The following is a 24,519-nucleotide window of genomic DNA, read 5'->3' as shown; positions in this document are numbered from 1 at the left end:
CCTGTTTAGGATTGCTTTCCATGTGCTTTACACATGTTTAGTGAATTGTGGCATTTGCAGAAGCAGTTGTGAGGTCAAGATATGCCAACCAACAGGCGGAAATAAGAAAAGGGAATCCTGGTAGCAAAGCAAGGAGTGTTTTGAATGGCCTGACCAAAAGAGCTGTTCAGACTAGTTGGCACCTGGGAAGGACATCTTGTCTCTCTGTAAGTAAACAGTCTAAGAGTTCGATCTGCTCCTTCTTTCACCCAAACTCTGTGGGGTACCCGAACATGAATCCTCTATTCAAGCAGAGCTTCCTTGCCGCTTCTTGTCTCTATGTTCCAGGCAATTTGGGTCAGTTACTCTCTCACAGTATCTCAGCCTAACCCACCTCAACAGAAGGTTGTTCCCTTAAGATACGTCCTGAACCATATGGTAGGGTGGTATATAAATTTAATAATAGTAATTCTGCTTCCTCACCTAGAATCATAGAGTTGGAAGGGACCTCCTGGGTCATCTAGTCCAGTGCACTATGCAGGACACTCACAACCCTATAACTCATCCACTGTAACCTGCCACCCCCTTGAACCTTCACAGAATCAGCCTCTCCGTCAGATGGCTCTCCAGCCTCTGTTTAAAAATCTCCAAGGATGGAGAACCCACCACCTCCTGAGGAAGCCTGTTCCCCTGAGGAACCGCTCTGACTGTCAGGAACTTCTTCCGGAGGTTTAGACGGAATTTCCTTTTGATTAATTTCATCCCATTGACTCTGGTCCACCCAACGTATTTCACGACTATTTCATTAATTATTTCATGACAGCTGCTGTCCATTTCAGAATGCCCTTGCCTTCTGAGATTAGGTGGGAAGCAACCTGGGTGTGGCATTCACGGTTGTGGCACCAAAACTCGGCAACTCTCTCCCCAGGGAGATTCACTTGTCCTCTTTTGTTGACATTCTCTGCCAGTTTGTGAAGGCTCTTTTTGTTTTGTTTGACATTTCTTTAAGGATCCCTCCTTCCCCCCTTCCAAATGTGTATTAACTGTCGGTCTTGTATGTATTCTAGATCTGGTTTTAATTTGTTTTAATGACGTGGAGGAGTGTTGTCAGTTTTAATGATTTTCAATGAGTGACTTTTCAATGCACGTTTTAATTTGTTAGTCCCCCCCTGGTGGCCCTTATGAAAGGGAATGGGCAGGATATAAGTTTTGAAAAATAACGGACTAAATAATATTTCTTTTAAAAAGCCACAGTTCGATACTGAGACATGTTCTGCTCTGCACGCCGTAGATTTGAACCCTGCTCTAGGGCAGGGGTAGTCAACCTGTGGTCCTCCGGATGTCCGTGGACTACAGTTCCCATGAGCCCCTGCCAGCAAACACTGGCAGGGTCTCATGGGAATTGTAGTCCATGGACATCTGGAGGACCACAGGTTGACTACCCCTGCTCTAGGGTAATAGGAGAGCCCATGATTCAGTGGGAGAGCTGAACACCCAAGAGTGTTCCAATTATTACTAAACTCCCCCAGGGGATCAGTCCAGAACCAATGGGCTGAAATTAATTCAAAAGAATTTTCGGCTAAACATCCGGAAGAAGTTCCTGACCATTGGAGCAGTTCCTCAGTGGAACAGGCTTCCTCGGGAAGTGGAGGGTTCTCCTTCTTCCAAAGTTTTTAAGCAGAGGTCAGGTAGTCATCTGACAAAAATGCTGATTTCATGAACTTAGGCAGATTGTGATTGGGTGGGCAGGAAGGGATGTGCCAGTGTTTGTCTCTTGTAGCCCTTCTTTGCATACCCAGGGAATTGCTGATCACCACTGTGGGATGGTAGGTGAATTTCCCCCAGGCCAGGCTGGATTCTGGAGATTTTGGGGGGGATCACTGGAACATAAAATTGGGGTCATTGTGGGTGGGCAGGTAGTAGTAAGTTCCTGCACTGAGCAAGAGGTTGGACTAGATGACCGTGAAGGCACCTTCCAACTCTATGATTCTATCACTCTAACAGGTGCAAACTACACAGACCCTGTATTCTGGATCAAGTGATATCCTCCGAGAACCACCATTAAGTAAAAAATGGACCCAAGACCCTACTTTCAGAGTAGAGCAACCGGAAAGGCACTTTCTTGCCTAACTTATCTCACTGAAGCACACTCCAAAAATTGGGGGGGGGGAGGGGAGGTCTCTCCAAAACAGTGTCAGGCGGCAAAGCAGGGTTGTCAGAAAAGGAAGCTGGTAAAAAACTATGCTTCCATCTTCTGCCAACAGAAATGCTGTCATGGTGCCAACCCACCGTTCCCAGTGTGGCTAGCTTACCATCAAGAACTGTGTTTATAGCGCTTTACTTTTATTACGGTGGTGCCAACGGAGACAGCTATACAATTGTCTCTGAAATACTAATTTCCTTCTCCTTCTTTAATCACATTTCCAGAATAATAAAATAATCCAGTACAATACCCCCCAGGGTCAGATGATACTTTAAAAAAGACTTAAATGTATTTCAGTAAATGTCAGCAATAAATTTTATGCAGAGCTGGATATTTTTTTGAAAAGGAGAAAGAAAGACTTGGCGCCTACCCAAAAAACATTGAAGCCAGTTCTCCACTCACAAATAACTGTTCACAGAAGTGATCTCTTGGCGCAAACGGTATAATAATACCAGGAAAAGGAACATCTGTGGGGTCTTGGCTTTAACTTTGCACTTAAGACAAATTTCATCTTGCAATTTTCTGGTTCACAGAGCACAGCTCTCATTCAATGGCCCCTTCACTGCTGATGAGGGTAAACCACTCATGTGAACAGGGAGAGCCAGGGTTGAGTGGTGGTTAAAGTATCTGGAACTAGGATGTGGAACACCCAAGTTCAAATCTCCACTCTGCCATAGAAGCTTGCTGGGTAATCTTGTGCCAGTTCCAAACACTGAACAGATCCTATTTCTTGGCGTTTTTTTGTGGTGAGGATAAAATGGAGCACTGGACCGCTGGGAGCCACCTTGGGTTCCCACAGAGAAGAAAACTGGGGCATAAATTAAGTAAATAAATAAAACATTACCCAGCAAGGATGGCCCCTCTGAAATATTTCCAGATCAAGCTGTCGGGAGTAGACCTTGGCTAGCAGCAGTAGAGGAAGAAGAGGAGTTGGTTTTAATACCCCACTTTGGCAAGACTCGGATGAGATGGCACCAAAATCTCTTAAACAAGCCAACCGACTCACGGGATCATTTACGCCCAAATCAAATGCCATTTGCGATGGAGCTAGAAACCCCAAGGAATCATGCTAGCACCTTCTAGATACAGCTCCTTAAGTTCCTTAGAACTATGGCTTCCTCCCTATCATCCACCGGCTTCTTCCCTATCATCCACCGTTGAATGGGTTAATGAGCTTGAAGACATGAAATCCATGGGCAATCTAATGGGAATAAGTCTCCCTGCCCCATATAGCCCAGCCTAAATCCACCACCTTTTCTTCAAACACGGAGGTTTACATTGATGTCAACAGTTGGGCGTGATTTTTTAAAGAACAGCACATAAATTTCTTTTTACAATGACAAACACAGTTGGCACGGTACCTGCTACTGAAGGGCAATCCTAAGGACTGAGTTTAGACATTTTTAGCTCTGGTTTTTTCCCACTCCACACTCAACAGATTTCTTTTCGTAACATTACCTAACCTCTCTGAACAGTTTGCAAACGAAAATCTAAACAGGGTTCAAAGTAGCAAAATGCATACGGAATTAGTATCCTGTATGTTGATGTCAAATACTTTGGCCACCTCATGAGAAGGAAGGAGTCCCTGGAGAAGAGCCTAATGCTGGGAGCGATCGAGGGCCAAAGAAGAAGGAGACGACAGAGAATGAGGTGGATGGATGGAGTCTGGGTCGGACACAACTTCGCAACTAACAACAACAAGGCTGATGTTTGACTGTTACAATACACAGAATGCTAACAGCAAATAAATAAGGTCTGGAAAGCATTACTGGGCAACACAGAATTTTTTTTAAGTCAAACTTTAACAGAAAAACATTCAGATGTTTTGTATATCATGGGATCATCTCCACCTATATGAACCTGCCTGCCACCAACAATCAGCAGCTGTTACCCTATCCCGTATGCTCATCTTACCTAAAATTATATCAATAGGAACCCTTAACAGTTGATCTTCAGAAATCATCTCCAGCCTCTTGAAATGCCTACTCCAGGCAATGCAGCTTGCTCCTTGCTCCTGGCCTCTGGTTTAAATCTATTGTGTCCCAAAAGGCATTTGATGGTTGCTTAGTAGTGCCGAATGACATTGTCCGATCCTCTCTGTTTTTATTGCTTTTTCATGAAGATTGTTGGGTTTTTTTAATTGTTTCTGCATTGCTGCTTTTATAACTCCTGTGACTATATGTTTTTGGTTCCTTTTATACTTTCACCCTGTGGTGCGGTTTTAAACTGTTTACTCCTAATCCACACTGAATGCCTTCTTCATAGAAATGTGAGCGACAGCCCCTTGTGGTAAATAAATTCAGCTCCTGTCATTGAGACAACCGCCGCTGCTTTGACTGACAAGATGAAATTTCAGGTTTGAGATTTTTAAAATCTCAAAGTGTGCGAATCAATCCTTTTGTATGAAGGAGTATGCCCCCCGTGTATCCAAGTGTTTTCCTTTATCCATAGGCATAAAATCAATTTCTTAGGTGTTCCTGCCTAGCTTAATCCATACTATAAGCCAGGGGTAGTCAAACTGTGGCCCTCTAGATGTCCGTGGACTACAATTCCCATGAGCCCCTGCCATGGACATCTGGAGGGCCGCAGTTTGACTACCCCTGCTATAAGCACTCTGGGGAAGAAATGTTCTTACTTGCTAACTGACGTAGCAGCACCAGCTAGTATCGAAGAAAATTCTCTTTCTCCCTGCAAAGCATAGGCCAAAATATACGTTGTCTGTGCATTTTTTAAAAACCACTGTAGACTTTCATAACACTGTTCTGTCTTGGCAGAGTATAAGAAGCTGTTCACAGCTTAGGGGTAGTTTCACATTGTTCTCCGTTGTATGTTTAAAACTGTGTTGTTTGATTAGGGCCTACCCACACATCCCTGCGAAGCGTACTCAAAACCATTTTCCTCTGAAGCCGACCAACTTGATGAGAATGATATTCCATCCAGGGTGGGCAGCTTTTCCTCACAAAATGGCCCACCCGGTGTGCATTCTGAACGTCCATTCTCCTTCGGTCTTACATTAAAGTTCGTGGAACTCATTTATTATTGTTGTTGTTGAATTTATTGCCCGCCACTTCCCGTAGGCTCACAGCAGGTTACAACCTCAGTTAAAAACCCAGTAAAAAACCCTTAACAATTAAAACCTTAAGACACGGGGGCAAACACGACCCAATACTAATAATATCCTAATCATCTAAAGGGGGGGATAGGGGGGAAAAGACCGAATTCGTTATTGCCACTTCTGTAGGAGGGGCCCCGATCTACCTGACCGCACAGCCTCATCCATATTTTGCATTTATTAAAATGCAATGGTGTTGGGGGCGGGGGGGGGGGAGTTCTGTGTGGCACCCTTAGCACAAATGAGCTCTCCATTAAAAAAAGAAATTTAAGTAGAACATGAGAAGCATGCTGTATGAGGATTTCAAACTTGTGGGAGTGGGGGGACATTTTTGTGATGGGGCAGTCAGTCAATGAGGACGGACCACGAGGCACCTATGCCACGTTCTCTGAAGAATGAGAAAACAGTGTTGGTCTGTAGCAGAGTTGTGCGCGGTGGCGTCCGAATTGGCCCCAGCGGCCAGCGCCTCACTGCGGCCACGCACACTCCCCCCCCCTGCGGTGAGGAGCTGGCTGCGGGGGCCTGGAGCAGCCGGTTTGGACGCCACCGCGCACAACCCTAGTCTGTAGTGGTAGTTTTAGCGCTATGGGTCGGAACCCAAAAGAGGGCTTATAACTAGGGTTGCCGGGAGAGCCTGCCCGCTGATAGGTTCAACCACAAAGTTTTGCCCAAATGCCAGACTGTTATTGATATCCCCAGAAATGAGCTGGGATCACTTCTGGGTGTACTGGTGTGTTGGGAAGAAGAGCTGTTTTTTAATACCCTACTTTTCACTAACTGAAGGAATCTCAATGCAGCTTATTTATTTACTTATTATTTATTCAATATTTAGGCCTTACGAAGACATTTCCCTTCCTCCCCCCTCACCTTGTGAGGTAGGTGGAGCTGAGAGAGCTCTGACAGAACTGCTCTGTGAGAACAACCTAAATAGAACTGTGACTAGTCCAAGGTCACCCAGCTGGCTGCCTGTGGAGGAATGGGGAACCAATCCAGTTTGATTCTCCACTGCACCACGGTGGCTCTGCTGCTGATCTCTCTCCATTTCCGGGTATTTTCTCCCAACCTCTCAGTTGAACAGGAGCGGAGAAGTGACCACTGGAGATGGGAGAGCAGCTGCCTTTGGCAGTGCAATCGCAACCGTAGATTTAACTTTCTCATGGGCCGCTGGCAGGGCCAGGAAGAGAAATAGGATGAACTGAGCGGAGGTTCTGGGAGGCAAATTCCAGTTCACGTCCCCATAATGCAGGGGTAGTCAAACTGCGGCCCTCCAGATGTCCATGGACTACCATTCCCAGGAGCCCCTGCCAGTGAATGCTGGCAGGGGCTTCTGGGAATGGTAGTCCATGGACATCTGGAGGGCCGCAGTTTGACTACCCCTGCCATAATGTATGAAATGACGCCCAAGCACAGCCTATTGCTCAGTATTGCAGTATGTTTATAAATACTAAAAATGACAAATAATTTCAGTGTGTGAACTGAAATGACACTACTGAATTTTACAAAGCGGGTTTTGGTTCCCAACCCTGAGCTAGAAATTCCTGGAGATCTGGGGATAAAGACTGAAGAGGCTTTGAGGAAGGAGAGACATCAGTGGAGGTATAATGCCACACAGCAACCATGTTCTCTAGGAGAACTGATCTCTGTAGTAATCAGAGATCTCCAGGCCTCACCTGGAGGCTGGCAACCCAATACGAGGGGGGAATTAACACGGAATTACTTAGCACTGGACATGTTCTGATACAAGCTCCGCTTCCAAAACTTTGTCTACAGATACCTATATTAGTATAAACAGTTCCAGCCACTCACAACACACCAAAGAAAATTCTATTATAGACGATGAAAATAAAGAATAAGACGACATATAGTCTGAAGTCACCCTGCATGAACACTCAACTTGAAACCATGTAAGGAATTCAACCTCCACAAAAAAAAATGCATAGCAAATTGCTAGTCTTCATTCAGAAATCAGGGTAGGATTTCCGGTAGTCAACAGACAAGAGTTTCAGTGCTTTGTGTTATATTTGTCCCTTCTCATAACTGCGTGAGAATAAATTCCACAAAACACAAATTCCACAAAAAAAAATTCCACAAAAAAAATTCCACAAAAAGCTCACTATGCACAATACATATAGACATACAGGTTCCATTTTCTTAGTGTAAAATGTTGAAGTATCCTTTTTTTTAAGGATATAAGCTTGATAAGAAGCTGTTGCAGCCTTACCAGGCCCCCCCCCCCACCGGTGGTGAGGGATTCCCCCACGAAGGCTTCCCCACGGCCCGTTCAGCTGGTGAGGAACTGGGAGAACATCCCAAATATGCTGACATCACTCCATTTGCTTGGAAACAACATCAGTGTGCTGCTGGGGGGCACGGGGGATGACCTGGCATTTGAGCAAAACTCCGTGTCCGTGCCCCCGGCGACATGTTGATGTCACTTCCAAGCACATGGGGTATGATGTCACACCATCATAGCTGATGTCAGTATATCACCAGCGAGCTCTGCCTGGGAAGATGAGTCACAGAATCATAGAGTTGGAGGGGGCCATACAGGCCATCTAGTCCAACCCCCTGCTCAACGCAGGATCAGCACAAAGCATTTGAGGAAGTCCCCTGCCAGTTGTTTGGAGGGGGGGGGGAACCTGGCAACATAAGACATTGTCAAAGCTAATGATCTGAAGTATGCCTATGTTTCTGTTCCAAGGGCATAGAACTGGCATAATTTACGTCAAAATAATGGGACTCTTAGATTTCATATTTGTCTATCACAGCAGAACTCTGCTCCTCAGGGCCACAGCAAGCTACCCCATGTGGTTTCCAGGGCCCATTCTGCACACATTAGATAATGCACTTTCAGTGTGCTTTTGCAGCTGGATTTTCCTGTGCAGAACAGCAAAATCTACTTCCAAGGAGCACTGAAAGTGCATCAACTAACATGTGTGGAACGGGCCCAGGTCAAGTGAAAAACGACAGTATTTATTTAATAATTATTTGATTTGTATCCCGCCCCCACCCCTACTTCCCACAAAGTCTTAGGGCAGCTAGCAAAGCAGGAGTTTACACTACAACTTGTAAATTGGAATCAAAATTATAAAATAAGGAATAAAAATACAAAGGCAGCTCCTTTATACGTTCAACAGTCGAAACCCCACCTTGTTGGTCCCAGTTTAGGTATTACTGGGCAACCTGGGGGAAAGAGGGTAAATTCCTACCCCAGAATATTTGCCAGCTCTACCATTAAGGGTTAAGGGTATCCCCTGTGCAAGCACCGGGTCATGTCTGACCCTTGGGGTGACGCCCTCTAGCGTTTTCATGGCAGACTCAATACGGGGAGGTTTGCCATTCCCTTCCCCAGTCATTACCATTTACCCCCCAGCAAGCAAGCTGGGTACTCATTTTACCGACCTCGGAAGGATGGAAGGCTGAGTCAACCTTGAGCCGGCTGCTGGGATCGAACTCCCAGCCTCATGGGCAGAGCTTTCAGACTGCATGTCTGCTGCCTTACCACTCTGTGCCTCAAGGGACTCATTATACAAGAGCCCTACCACACAGATCACAATAAGAGGCACGAGCATGTACCACCCTGACTGCAAAATTCTGAGTTTCTACTTATGTCCCGGGAACCACTATTTTGCATTTATAATATCCGTTTAACTAAGAGCAGATGGTCACATTCTGTGCGGTAAACCTCAGTCATCAGACGGCAGGGTTCCTCTGGAATTCTGGCCTGCCCAAATGAGTCCAACGAAGGAGGAACTCAGACACCAACCGCAGCTATGCAACGGATCCTTCGTCCTGAATTTCTTGCGGAATCTCACTGCAAGCAAAGAGTCTGCCTGCGATGAGGAGATAAATAAACCTCTGCCCGGATAATTTTGCTGCTGTTGTTGTTGATTTAAATACAAAGGAATATCCTCATCAGTAAGTCATGCCCACCACTGTGCATTAATAGTGAGACACTATTAGAACAACACTGTTAATAGTTTATATCAGGGGTAGTCAGGCTGCGGCCCTCCAGATGTCCGTGGACTACAATTCCCATGAGCCCCTGCCGGCAGGGGCTCATGGGAATTGTAGTCCACGGACATCTGGAGGGCTGCAGTTTGACTACCCCTGGTTTATATTGTTCCCAGGGAAGGGGAAAAAAATTAAAATAGTAATACGCGAGAAGCCACTGCAAGAACGCCGGCCCCATGGAAAATGAAGCTGGCAGCACAAATTGGGGACACAGAATTCTTTTACCCTGCCTTCTGTTCCAGCATCTGTTTCGGCTGGCGTCTGACGGAGGGATGCTGTCTCTTGTCACCTGGCCAAACCAGCACCGCTGTAAGTTTGCTAGTCAAGTGGGGGGGGGGGGGGAACCCACATACCAGAAAAGTCACACAAGAGCACAGAAGCTGCCGAAACAGTTTAAGTTCACAGCTTTCCAACACTGCTGCCGAGAACCTTACTGATTCGCACAATCCCTTCTTGTTCCTCTACACCCTCTCCCAAATTATAAACAGATTGGCTCTGGCTGGGAAAAGTTGCCTTTGGTTTGTTTCCTTCTAACAACTTAATGTTAGTGCGACAGACTGTGCCTGCCTGGAGAGGAAACGGTGAAGGAGGAATGGCTTTCCATGGAAGGTACAAGGTCCACCCTAAGCAGAGTTACACTTGTAACCCTGTGGGTTTGTCCGTCTGTCCATCCGTTCATCCATCCATTAGCTTTTTAGACCGCCCTCCCAGCAAGCCAGCTCAGTGTGGTTGCAGAGGTTAAAAGGGGTGGCCTCTAATCGGGAGAACCGGGTTCGAATCCCCACTCCTCCTCCACATGCAACCACCTGGGTGACCTTGGGTCAGTCACAGTTCTCTCAGAGCTCTCTCAACCCCACCTACCTCAAAGGGTGTGAGGAGAGGAAGGCAATTGTAAGCCGCTTTGAGACTCCTTTGGATAGGGTGAGTCAACATGATCATATATGGTTATATCACATGATAAATGTTAAAAATATATTAATTAACTCCCACCCATTCAGGAAACCCTTCCAAGGCCGTCAAGAAAACCCATGGTTTCAGGAAACCCTGGTTGAGAAAGCCGCTAGATGGCGGTGGCAGATCCTGGGAGCCTTCTGGACTCTGCCGCAACGGTGTCCGGGAGGCTCTCCAGGCCTGGCCTCAGCATCATCTCCAGCCCAAGCAGCTCCCAGATGCTGATGCTGCTGTGGACCTCAAGCAGTTTCTTGACATTGAAGGCGCCATGGCTGGTGAAGTAAGGAGAAGGGAGAAATAGAGGCAGTCAGGTAGACAGAGAAGGGGAGGGGTGGACTGATGGGGATGGGAGGAAGAGTTGAAGGTAGGGTGACAGATGAGGGGGAAAGGAGAAGGCGAAAGAGGGGAGAGACTGTCAGAGAGAGGGCGGCAGGAGAAAGAGAGAGGGGGAAGATTGTTAGAGAAGGAGGAAGAGGGAAGGAAGGAAACAAATTTCTTGCAGGTCCCTGCTTATACATCCTAACTGTATGGTCTGTATAGAAAAAAAAAGGTAAAGGTATCCCCTGTGCAAGCACTGGGTCATGTCTGACTCTTGGGGTGACGCCCTCTAGCGTTTTCATGGCAGACTCAATACGGGGTGGTTTGCCAGTGCCTTCCCCAGTCATTACCGTTTACCCCCCAGCAAGCTGGGTACTCATTTTACCGACCTCGGAAGGATGGAAGGCTGAGTCAACTTTGAGCCGGCTGCTGGGTTGAACTCCCAGCCTCATGGGCAGAGCTTCAGACTGCATGCCTGCTGCCTTACCACTCTGCGCCACAAGAGTCTCTTCTGTATAGAAAAGGGGTGGCCAAACTGGCTCTCCAAAGGTCCATGGGTTACAATTCCCACTAGCCAGTATGCTGGAGAGCTACAGTTTGGCCACCCCTGGTATTGAATTTATGGGCATATAAATTGAGGGATCTCTTTGTGCTAAAAGCAACGTGCTGTTCGAACTTTCCAGTATTGGAAAGAACCCACATTGGTATGTATGTAGGAGTTCCATAAGTCTGCACAGGCCACAGTGATCCTGCTCCTGGCTCTTATATCACCATCCTCCTTCTCTCTCTTGCTGTGGAGCTGCCTCCAATCCGTGGCTGGCTTAATCCAGAAAATCTCATCCGACTGGGTATTCACAGAAATATCCAGGCTCCACACCACGAGACCTTCCAGTTGTAGACCTTGAAAGCTTTAAAAAGGAACGGCTGGAAGTGTTAAGGACATGTGTCCGAACTAGTGGTGGTAGACCATGCTGTCAAGTCTCAGGCGACTTATGGTGAACACACAACATTTTCAAGTTGGCTTGCCACTGCCTTCCTTATGCATGGAGGTTCTGGACAATGCATATTGGAAGGCCCAGTAGCACCTTTAAGACCAATGAAGATTTATTCAAGGCGTGAGCTTTCGAGTGCAAGCACTCTTCCTCACACTATGATCTACCATCATTATTGTGCTACTTCAGACCGACACGGGCTACCCATTTGAATCTTTGCATATCGGTGGGGTTGGTGGAATGCTAGTAGAATGACTATTTAGGTGACGGGAACAGCGGACAAATGATTATTGTGAAATTAAAGTAGGGAAGGGGCTGGGGCTCCATAGCAGAACATTTGCTTGGCATTCCGAAAACCCAAGGTTCAAGACCCAGAATCCCCAGCTAACAGGATTAGATTGTAAGTGATGGAGAGCCACTACCAATCTAAGGAGACTACACTTTGAGGACATCAGAAGAACTTTGCTGGAGGAGGCCAATAGTCCATCTAGTCCACCATCCTGTCTTGCACAATGGCCAGTAGGGTTGAGCACCTTGGCTTGGTTTAGCCATCTCAGCAACCACTGAAACCCTAGGCAGTAAGTGTCGTGGAGAGGAGGGGCGGCAGCCAGCTGGCACTGCTCTCCACACCATGGCATTGGCTTCCTACACGCTACCTTGGGCTTTGGTGATTGCCGAGGCAGCCGAATTGAGCTGAAGCGCTCAACCCTAGTGGCCAACCAGTTCCTTTGGAGGGCTAACCCCTGATGTTTCCTCTTGGCCCTGGTGTTAAAAAGTTTACTGCCCCGGAATGTGCAGGTTTTCTTTAGTCACCATGGCTAATAGCCACCAATCATTCTATCCTCCTTGAGTCTGTCTAATCTCCTTTTAAAGCTGTCTATGCCTGAGGTTATCGTGGGGCTAATAGGCTATTGCTATAATTCAGTACGACAGCTGCTTGGGTGTGTGTTTAAACAGCTTCTTAGAGATGCTCTACAGCAGCAGTCCCCAACCTTTTGATGGTCGGGAACCACCTCCGGGGGTGGGGAAGAGCCGGTGGCCCGGGTGCGTGCATGCGTGTTAGCGCCCCTGGTGGTGAAAACGTGCATGTGCAGAGCTGCCGTGCATGCGTGTTTTCACCACCAGGGGGCGCTAACGCACATGCCCGGCAGCTGATTTGGCGGCCGCTTCTCTCGCGGCTTGGTGAGCTTCTCGCTGTGGGGGGGGGGGAGGCAGGCATAGCCGCGGGTGGCCTGCTACCGAGGACTTTGCGGCCCCTTATTGGGCCGCGGATTGGGGGTTGACGACCCCCGCTCTACAGGAAAAGACAAAGATGCAGAGCTACCAGGAATCTATGTGTGTGCAAGGCAGAAACTCATGCCACTGCCCTGTAAAGAATTATACAGGGTTCTCTTGAGTATATTTGTTACCTATTGTGTGGCCCTTTCCTAATAAAGGACTCACAACAACCTGTGTCTGGGGTGCAGAGATTTTATGAGCTATTAAACACCATCTCGGTTACCAATCATGTTCAGCTGTGCAGTTTTAGTTATGCTAATGCTTTCTTATAATGAGTCCTTGTTGCTCTCTTGCTCTGAATTTTGATGCACTTAGGCTGTTTAACTGTAAAAGACTGCAGACCCTTGGTTTATGATGTCTATTATGATGTAAACAACCAGATCATGAAACATGAGGCTTCGGGTGGGGAGGGGACACATCCCAAAGATCAGGTCACCATGCCCTTCTGGAAAAGTCGCTTGCTATTTCTTCTAGCCATTTCTTTTGCTCAGACAGAACGAACAAAATTGTCATATTATTTTCCTTCCTGTTAAGGTTCAAATTGCCCTGACCTGGATAGCTCAGGATAACCTGATGTTCTCAGACCTTGCAAGGGGGAACAGGGATGACCTTGTGTTAACATTCGGATGGGAGACACATGCCCCCTCCAAGGAATGCCAGGGATCCTCCAGAGAGGCAGGCAATGGCGAACCACCTCTGATATTTCCTGTTCAGAAAACCTCACAGGGTCTGCATAAGTCAGTTGCGTCTTGACAGCCGCAGAAAATGGACACGGATCAATCTTTCCGCAATGAAAAACTTCCTGGTAGCAGTGTGAAAACAGAGTATCTTGTTTTAAAAGGAATTTCTTAAAATCTGTTTTGGAGCACAACAGTGACAGGTTTATGGTTGAGGCTGGAGTGGGGAGGAAGAGTTGACGGCCCCCCAGCGTTAAAAGCGTGGCACCCACAATACGATCCTCCTTCCACTCCTCTTTCATTAGAGTTTTGAGGGGCTAAGCGGAGTAATAACCACCATGTTTTTTTTTAATTGTTAGGAGTCTGTTTTAGGAATTGTGTCAATGTATGCTCGGTTAGTTTTAATGGGGTTTTAACGGACTGTGTAACCCGCCATGAGTCTACTACCAGAGTGGCAGTTAATAAATTGGATGAATGAATAAATAAATGGCTGTAATGTGCCATTCGAAGGAAACATGGAATGAGCATGTTTTCCAGCTGAGAATGTAAGTCCATTGGGTTTATTTATACAGTTCTCCCTATTTAGTCTCGCTCTCCTCCATAGGGAGATAGGGTTTCTATTGCACTTAGAAATAGTCCTCTATACTGTTATTTAACTACTATTGCAAGCTACCTTGAACCACACAAAAAAAAAAGCAGGATAGAAATGTTTTAATAAACAAAGCAACTAATAAATGCACAGTGGGGCCGGGTGACAGAGGCATGTTGAACACTATGAGAAAATAAATCTGCAAGGCGGTTATGAAGAATAAATTCTCTCAAGTGACTGTCCCTAAGCAAGTTTTATGACTATTGGATTGGTTGCCTCAAAGTCAAATAAACAAATCTATTGAACTGCTTTATGATCCCCTGCCATCACTTAAAAGTACAATACGAAAAAAGGAAGAAAGGTTCAAAGTATAAACAGAGAAAAGCAGAACCTTTCCAAAGCAATTGGTACAATAAATTTTATATATTGATAATTTTTTATAATTTTTTATATTGATAATTTTTGATAAAATTGATAAAATTATCAATATATAAAATGTATTGTACCAATTGCCTTGGAAAGGCTCTGCTTTTCTCTGTTTATATCACTTAAAAGTAGGCTCATAGGTTTGGATCCAGCAATCTGCTCATGCCAGGACTGTGTATCTTCCCCACTTTCCCCTCTCCAAAACAATTTCTAATCATACGGACGTTAATTTCCAGGGTTGCAATCAACAGCTGCCCTGACCTGGATGTCTCTGGCTAGTTCAATTGCATAAAATCTCGGAAGCTAAGCAAGGCAGCCCTGGTTAGTATTTGAAATGGGATACCCCAAAGAATACCAGCGTTGCTACGCAGCAGCAGGCAATGACAGAACACCTCAAAACCCTAAATCTGGGGCTGCTATAAGTCACCTGCAACTTAATGGTACTTTCCAACACCAAGTAACAGGTTGGCAGACTGCAATTTAGGAGGAAGAAGAGGATGAAGGCAAAAGGGCCATTAGCCTGAATGGGGGTCCCACAATCCTTGGAATTTACTTTCTCAGGAACAAAAGCAGGAAGATCTCCAATCCTCAGTAACTTCCAGTAATCTCATTTTCTAACTGAGGTCTCAAAGATCTCAATAGCGCTTCCGGAAAGTTTTAAAAACAATCTGACCATCTTACTGAGCATGGCACTAGTTGCAATACAAAAATAAATCTATACTTTAAGAAGCATTTCCCTCCTTCTGTTTTCGCACTACTGGAATACATTAGCAGCAAAGAACCGGGAAGAAAATATAAAAATGTATTGTTTTGTCAATTTCATGCTATCTGCCAAATTCAGTTTCCCCTTTCAATGCTGCTGGGTAGGTAGAAATAACCCTAAAACACCAGTGGGTAGCATTTGGGGGATAGGAATCACAGAATGCCAACAGCTAATGAACTTCATCGAAGCTAAGACATACATCAAGTTGTATGGGACCGAAAGCAAAGTTCTATTCCTCTATTTCCCCATTTCTCGGGATCCATTTGACCCCCTTGCATTAAAATGTCTGCAAGAAGGAGCCTTGTGAATTAAAATTATTAATAAGGGAAAAAAAGGTTGAAGTAAAAGAGGACTGTCCAAGCAGCATGCCACAGACTGGGGGGGAGAGACCAAAATCAGCACTATATGGGGCGTCCCCATGGCACCCCCTCTATAAATACCGATCATGTAGAATCCTCGTTCCATGTATCCCCTATGATGTTGTATGTAAACCGCCCTGAGCCATATGAAAGGGCAGTATAGAAATCAAATCAAATAAAAAAGAAAATAAATAAATAAATAATTTAAAAAGTAGTAAGGTAAATGGGGCTATCACTATTGGTTATGCTGAATAAATTAGTTAAGACTAGGATGGAGTTAAGACTAAGAAGAGAGTTATTTTAAAGTGAAGATTTAACAGGTGAAAGAATGTATTTCATTGTTATATTTTTAAATTAAGGACTTATATTGAATGACCAATGAAAAATGTAATTGTGAAATTTTGATTTCTAATAACATTTTTTGTGCATGGGGTACTAGAAAAACTAAAGAACCTGATTTGTAGAGGGCCGGAGGTCTTTTCTAAATGTTTTTTTGTCGTTGTATGTTTTTGTTTATTGGGGGAGGTTATGGTGGGACTGATGGCGGGTAATATTTCATAGGTTTTGTGTCTTTTTTGCTGTGGTGTAAAATTTTCAATAATAATAAAAACAAATTAAAAATATATAAACACAGATCATGTGACAGGATTTCAGGGAAAGCTCTTTTTTTTTACAATCTGGCGCGACTGCCCTGAGGCAAATTAGGACAAGCCGCCCACTGAGTTACTGCTTAGGTTGCAAAGGGATTCCTTGCTTTTAAAAACAAACCAACCCTGCCCTTGCTTCCTCCATCACTGATATATGAAAACTTGACAAACTGGGGGCCAAAACGAGGGGGGTGGAAGGTCTTTGTGTAGAGATTTGGCATTGGCGCTGGCTATAACGGAGCGAGAGAAGGTCACTCCGTGGGAGCATGGGAACCTGCGTTCCAATGTTCCAGAGGGGTCCCCATCAGCAATTTCTTAAAAGAGTCTTAGATTCAATCGGGTATCCGTGTTGGTCTGAGGAAAAGTGTTTGCACTCGAAAGCTCACGCCTTGAATAAATCCTTGTTGGTCTTAAAGGTGCAACTGGACTCTGATTTAAAAGAGTCCGTGACAATATTTTATTTGCCGGGGCTCTCTGTGGATCTCTCCGATATACGCCAACAGTCAGAAACACAGGATTATTTGCTCACACCAGTTGCCTGTGGACCTTTTTTATTAAAAAAACCCCCTGAGAACGTTAGAACAGAACAGACAGACACAAATGCGCTGGTATCAAATTTTACTAAAATACGGCATAATCCTACTTTTAATTAGGCAGGCGCAAATCCGGGAGGATACCCCCCCTCCCCGACCAAACCAGTCAGTGGCTGGTAAAATATTCATCTTTGAGATCTGCAGCAGAGCTTCCAAATACATGTATTTAACAATTAAGACACATATGCTTCAAGTTAGGTCAACATGTTCTTCTTTTACTTCACATTCTACGAGGAGCCTTAATGAAATACATCCTGCCAGCCTGAAACCTCTGCTGACTGAAAGAGAAGATATTCGAAAGGTCATAAACACGCAGTAGCAGCAGGACTGCAGACGCCTGCATGAATGTTTTCACGCTAGATAAATAAGGCCTGAAGCAGCTGCTGCCCACAGACCAAATCCCATGTCCTATATCAATCAAATACATACAAACTAGCCGAACTGGAAGGGACTCGAAATTATTCTGCCCGAACAGCGTTTGGCTAATAAATGGAAACTGCAGAGAAAGCGCTTAAGAAAGAGGGGAGGGAAAATACCACCTTCACGAATGTTTCCCACCATTGCTAAGGAGACGATCCCAAACAAGATTTGAAGATGACTCAGATGGCAGGACCCTGTCCTCTACTAAGAGGCTTGCAAAATGGATCAGCGTGGGGGTCAGCAACCTTTCGTTAACGAAAGCACCGAACAGCACCAGAATTCAGAGCGAAAGGCCAACAAAGGGCCAGTACAAAAACGTTCATTTGCCTAAGTAAAAATGGATCCTTTAACTTTACCAGTAATTGTCATGTTGACTAATGATCCCTACAGTCTCCTCAGCCCAAACACAGGTTGTTGGGAGTCCTTTACTAGGAAAGGGCAGGCCCGAGGTCGCACAACGAGTAATAAATGCAGGAACACCACGCACCGCTATTTTAATGTACCTGCATAAAACTAAGCAGGGTTAGATGTGCCGTTCTGTAAAGCATTTCCAAGAAGCTCTTTGCACCCATAAAATATCGGCCCGCCATGCCCTTCGCACAGTGGTTCGAGGACAGCCGTTCTCAACTTTTTCCCTGCTGAGAAACCCCTGAAACGTTCTTCAGACTTCAAACACCGAACAGGTAGTGCAATCGTGCAGACTATGGTTGGGAAGCACAGCAATGTACTCACCCACCAGGGGACCCTCCCCTTCCCACCCCCTCCAGGCCCATCATTGGCAACTGGGGGGGGGGGGGGACAGACCAACATGACCACATACGGTCATATCACCCAATAAATGTTTAACGCATTTTAAACCTAAACAGTTCCGCAGGGCCTGCAAAAGGGAGCTCCTCCGGTAGGCATTTGCTTGAGGTCAACCCAAGCCACCCCCTCCTACTATGACTGCTGTGAATCTACACAACCCACTGGGTCTCAGTAAGAATGGAGCTGAGGCTCTTTGCAGTTCCGTTATTCTCTCATGTTATTGTTATTATCATGTTGTTATTGTCGTCATAATGTTATTGTTGTTATCACCTGTTGTTACCATATGTTACCATATGTTATCTGTATCTTTTTCCTGTAAACTGCCCTGAGCCTTCGGGGAGGGCGGTATATAAATATAAATAAATAACAATATAAATACATACATACTTAATTCATTAATTAACTACTACCCATTCACGAAACTCCAGGGCTTCACGAAACCCTGGTTGAGAAAGCTTGCTCTAGGACAGGGATAGTCAAACTGCGGCCCTCCAGATGTCCATGGACTACAATTCCCAGGAGCCCCTGCCAGCGAATGCTGGCAGTGGCTTCTGGGAATTGTAGTCCATGGACATCTGGAGGGCCGCAGTTTGACTACCCCTCCTCTAGGATCTCATCTACCCCCTCCAACATTGCCTTCACTTAAATGTCTTCTTTTTTTTAAATAAGCCATCTTTGGTTCTGTACTGAGTCACCAGCTTTGGCTCTACAGCTATAGACTACAGGCCTTTGGACAGGGTCACATGAAACACTATCTTGGATGGGTGCCAGAGTTGCCAGCTCTGTGTGGGAAAATACCTGGAGATTTTGGCGATGGAGACCAGGAAGGGGAAGGTTGGGGGAGGGACCTCAGCAAAATATAATGCCATAGAATCCGAAGCAGTCATTTTCTCCAGGGGAGCTGATCGTAGTGGTCTGGAAATCAACTATAATAATGGGACAACTCCAGGCACCACCTGGAGACTGGCAACCCTAATGGGTGCCATATAGCCTGTTACTGGAATTTTGCTTGGGAAAGTTACTTGAGGTTGCTCTGCACCATCCTAAAACAACCTACACTCCATGCTTCTCTTCTAGCTGCCCAACACAGAAAAGAGCCTTGGGGGGGAAATGACAGACGATGGCCTAACTTCTATCAGCCCCGTTCCACTAACAGGATGCTAATTTGAGCAGAGAAAACATCCTTGATAAGCACTGGTTAACTAAATAAAAGACACATTTCCACCGAAGCACTGCAACTCAGACAAGTAACTTTGCAAGGTGCCTAAGCTGTATTAACGCGATTCCTTCATTACCAGCAAGGTCGCGCTGAAAACAGTTTGAGAGTAATTAATCGCAACATTTAGAGCAGTGGTTCTCAACCTGGGAGGCGGGACAACTTTGGGGGTTGAATGACCCTTTCACAGGGGTTGTGGCAGGGTTGCCACTCCTCCTGAAGTTGCCCGCCAATTTATAACCAATCATGAACAATGGATCTTCATGCCATTGGTCAGTTTCGGTTTAATTTCTGTGAAAGAACACTTGTGTAATTTTATGGTTGGGGTCAACACAACATGAGGAACGGTATTAAAGGGCCGCGGCATTAGGAAGGTTAAGGACCACCGGTTTAGAGGGTCTCGCCCAATGAAGTGTATGAGACAACATTTGATAATTAAGTTTTCGCTTGTGTCCCGGTCCCTTTCCGTGTCTACAGAGCTTTGGGTGGGCAAAACTAACAGTGGAAAACAGCTTTCTAAGAAATATTATTGTGCAAGAATAACACGTGATGCTTTGTTTGGGGCTGATTTATATTCGATGTTCTGAACACAGAATCAAGGAGATCAAAGGGGGTCAAAGGCCATTGTGTCCTTTCCCTCGCAGTTCACTCCCCTGCTTTAGCCCAGCAGCAGATCACTATATTTCCGAAAAGGTATCCACAGAGCAAAAATAGGTCACCTTCTGAGTTACAGCCCTGCACTTTCCAAACTAGGACTTTTGCAGTAATTCCTCATGCCTGATCCTTCCAGCTCTGTTTCTATTAGAGGGTAATGGCTGCATAATTTTATACTTTTCAAAAAATAATACACTGTAAGTAATGTAATTTCATGCTTCTATTAAAAAAACAACAGTTTTATGTGTAGGGTTTTTGAAATAATGGTGCATGACTCTTAGACCTAGAGTTTTCCTAACTCGCTTGCTTTCTCTGAAAAGCTGACAAGTGTATTGTTGAGCAGAGAACTTTATGTACGTCTCAGTTTTAATCTTTTCCCCAAACTCTTCTGGTTGCAAGGATAGGACTGACTGTCAGGAAGAAATGCTGAAATACCCAGAAAGAAGAATCTTGCTGACTGGCCATCAGAATCCACAGCTTCTGCAACTCACAGAAACTAACAGGAGCAGATTTCAGTTGTTGTATTTTGTGAATCCATTCAACGATTGATTGAGCTTTCCCCGGTACAGGGAGCCCTCCCCGGATACAAGAAGTGACCCCCTGGTGCTTGGGAAGGCTCCTCGTTACTGGGGAAAGGGGTACTGCCATTATCGGAATAGGATCCAACGCTATACAATCAAGCTTGGTTTGCACAGTTTATACAGCATGACGTACACAGTGTAAAATTTGGATTTTTAAAATGTGTTACCCAAAGCCTAAACACTTCTTTTCTCCAATGTGTTCTGTTATCTATTATCCACTCATATATCATTTCCTTTCAGCCAACAGATACAAGAAGCAAGTTCATAGTTAAATGCATTCACTGGACAGCCTTCATTTCTAACCCACAGCTCTCCTGTGAGAATAAGAGCTACTTAAAAAGAAAAAAACAGCTATCTGGACTAAAAGCAGCACTTTTTAGAGGAACACCTGGAAAATATCTATTGAAAGAGTTTTATTGCCATGCTCACAGGCTCTGTCCAAACTTCTAAGTGTTAGCAAAGCATGGAGGGAAGGGAAAAAAATAAACTCCACACCATCCATCCTTATTTTCACCAGGGCCAAGTGCAGATCTGGGTCTTACGGACATCACAGCCACCACAATACATGGTTAATCTGTAGCAGGATTCAAGTGGAAAGATCCGCAGGCTTTTAAAATGAGCCGATCGAAAAGAAGCCTGAATGGGAACCCCACCAAGTCAAGGGCTGCAGAAGACACCAAGAGGTCCTTCCTTGCTACCATGTTGCTAAGATAGCGTAGCGAAGATTTCCCAGGTGTGTTACGGTCCACAGTTTTTCAGACTCACAATATGAGCCCCTAAAATATTCCACAAATGGGAGCAACAAACAGGGGTGAAAGTGACCCTTTGTTCTCAAGCAAACACCATCACACTGCACAATGTGGCCATTCTCCCCAAAAATAGAAAAACAAACCATGCACAAAGATATCCCCAGAGATCACAGATATTTTCCTGAATGTGTGCTCTGTATACGGACAGAGCAGGGAGCCGCTACATCAATAGCTCCATGAGCAGGAGAGGTGGATATTACTATTTTTATTATTATTATTTTAATTTATTGCCCGCAACTCTTGGCAGAGCCGGCTTGTGGTAGCTTACAATTCATTACAGCAAACAATGGAAAAGGGGGGGGGGATTCAACCCTAAATATGCCCGTTTTGTCCAAATAATTGTAAATATCAAATTATCAAAATAATTTTAAAATATTAAAAATCAGCATAATAATGCAAATTCCCATAATAATAATTAGGTTTTTCCTCTTCTTTATTTTAGTTTCATCAAGCACCTGGTTCTGATGAATATATAATATTCTCTGAATGCGTGTTCTGTATATTTAATGTATTTTTGACCACTGAGGAATGCTGGGAAGGCTGAAACATGCATGGTTTCATGCGGGTCATAGGACATATTACACATAGGAATGCTTATAATATATGTAAATTGTACAGTCTGATAATTTTACATACACGTACACTGTATAACATATACAGAGGTGTACACTATGTCAGTGGTCCCCAACCTTTTTATCACCGGGGATCGGTAAAATTTGAAGATTTTACTGAGGCCCGGGGGGGGGGGTGGACTTTTGCCGAGGGACGTCGCTCCCGCCGTCTGAGCCCCTGCTCCACTTGCTTTCCCACCGGCGCCCCTGACTTCCCACCGCCCACTGGCTACGCAGTGCCACACCAAGGGGGAGCCCCAGCCATGGCGGCCGCTGGAGAGCACCAAAGGTGAGCCGGCGGCAGAGTGGCAGGGCAGCCCCCGAGGCAGCAGCCGGGGAGGAGGATGTGGAGGAGCCACGGCCCGGTACCGACTGATCCATGGACCGGTCCCAGTCCCCGAACCAGGGGTTGGGGACCGTTGCACTATGTAACAAATCATTAAAGCCCATGTAATGCGGCACACCACGAAACACAGGTGAGAATTTGTATGCACACACATCCATAATAATCGGCTGCATCCATGTGTGCAAATTACCCAGTACTCATGCAAAGCTCATTTCCAAGAGGTGATAAACCAGGAGGAAAGGTGAGGCATAAATGTTTGAATAAATCATTCAACAAATTAAGTAAATGAGCCAGCTTGGTGTAGTGGCTAAGTGCGGCGGTATCTAATCTGTAGATCCGGGTTTGATTCCCCACTCCTTCCCAGGCAGCATGCTGGGTGACCTTGGCCTAGTCACAATCCTGTTAGAGCTGTTCTCACAAAGCAGTTCGGTCAGTGCTCTCTCAGCCCCACTCACCGCACAGGGTGTCTGTTGTGGGAAAGAGGAAGGGAAAGGTGTTTGTTAGCTGCTCTGACACTCCTTTGGGTAGTGAAAACTGGGGTATAAAAACCAACCAAGAAGTTCTAATGCCAGATACACTCCTGAGGTTGTCCCTAACCCCGAAGGGCACTGAAAAGGTCATGTACACTTCAGCCATGTCCTATACACAAGCATTCATGACATTGACTAATTTGTACCTAAGGACTGAGGCTCCCCTGGAGTGGTATTTACCTGACTTAGCACAATATCGCTAGAGTCACTGAGGTCTCCATTTAACAAACTTAAATTGTTTTAATTGTGGTTGAGGATGTTTTAATTGTTGATAGATTGGATAGTGTTTTTATTGATTTATTGTGAGCCGCCTTGCTGGGAGAGGAGAGATACAAATATAAAAATAAATAAACAAACTTCACCATCCTGGAAGTGATAAATGGGGTAATAACAAATATTCCTCCCTCCACTACGCTTACAAAATTTATTTTGCGCTATTTAAAATACTGCCGGGTTCTCCTCTTCCATAAGAAATCGGCATCCCTTGAATTGGTTTTTGTATGTAATTTTTAACTGCTTGCCCCAAGCAATGCCTATGCAATAACTTACCAACTTTCAGAGGGCATCATGAGTTTATAAATCTGAAGAATGAAGGCAAAGTGCCAATGCAAGGATGTGCCTATTTGGTTTTTAGAATTACGATTTGTAACCAGAAAAAAAAATGATTCAAAAAATGATTACCAGAAATGTTCATGAACATATATTGGGACACGGGCAAGGATTTTTGGAAATGTTACATTTCCATGAAAATCTGTATTTCAAAAGGCTGTTGATTCTCATCTACCCATGTTCCCCCTCCAGAACAGGGTAAGATATGCTCTTAAATGAAAAAATGAAATATGTATTCGCTTATTAAAAATATTCATCTTGAGACAAACATTTCCAAAACATTCTTTGAGTTAGTGTGTTACTAGTCCCTGTGAAAGACAGTTGTCTAGTGTCATGCTCATTATCACACTGCGAATTTCCCCCTTTTGTCCAATAAATGACAGCAGCAGTAAACCCTGAGGGCCTAATTTTCAGCACGGCATCTTTCTCTCTTAAATCACCCTCATTCAACTACAGGTACAGCCTATATCCACATTATACTAAGGAAACTCACAGAAAACTCACACAGTTAATATGGAGCTATAGGCAGGGACAGATAGCTTATAACAAATAAATGGAGGGTTAGACCTTGGAGAAAATCAAGCCAGCTTAAAGAAACCAAGATAATTGAGTCAGAATTTTGACATGGTAGCTAGCACTACCACCTGAAGATGCCTTCTACTCTAGGACTCCAGTTGGGCTTACTTTAGCATAAACAGCTAAGAAAAAAAACAGCAAATATTTCATAGAATCATATGATAAAATAGTTGGAAGGGACCTCATGGGTCATCTAGTCCAACCCCACTATGCAGGTGTCCTGCATCCCTATTGCTCATCCACTGTCACCGGCCACCCCCTTGAACCTTCACAGAATCAGCCTCCTCATCAGATGGCTATCCAGCCTCTGTTTAAAAAATCTCCAAAGATGGAGAACCCACCACCTCCCGAGGAAATCTGTTCCACTGAGAAACCGCTCTGACTCTCAGGAACTTCTTCCGGATGTATAGATTTATTTTATTTATTATGGGATTTCTGTACCAACCCCGCCAGCATAGC

The 24,519-nt window shown here is 45.0% G+C and overlaps 1 protein-coding gene across 13 annotated transcripts in view; it reads right to left on the bottom strand.

The window, feature by feature from the left end:
- Positions 1-24,519, bottom strand: part of NEDD4L (NEDD4 like E3 ubiquitin protein ligase) — a 312,252-nt gene that overhangs the window by 137,732 nt on the left and 150,001 nt on the right. The gene's annotated exons all lie outside the window — the stretch shown is intronic.

This window comes from Paroedura picta, chromosome 7, assembly GCF_049243985.1.
Source record: "Paroedura picta isolate Pp20150507F chromosome 7, Ppicta_v3.0, whole genome shotgun sequence".
NCBI lineage: Eukaryota > Metazoa > Chordata > Lepidosauria > Squamata > Gekkonidae > Paroedura > Paroedura picta.
The sequence above is the reverse complement of the archived record's forward strand: the minus strand, read 5'-3'. Positions and strand labels throughout refer to the sequence as shown.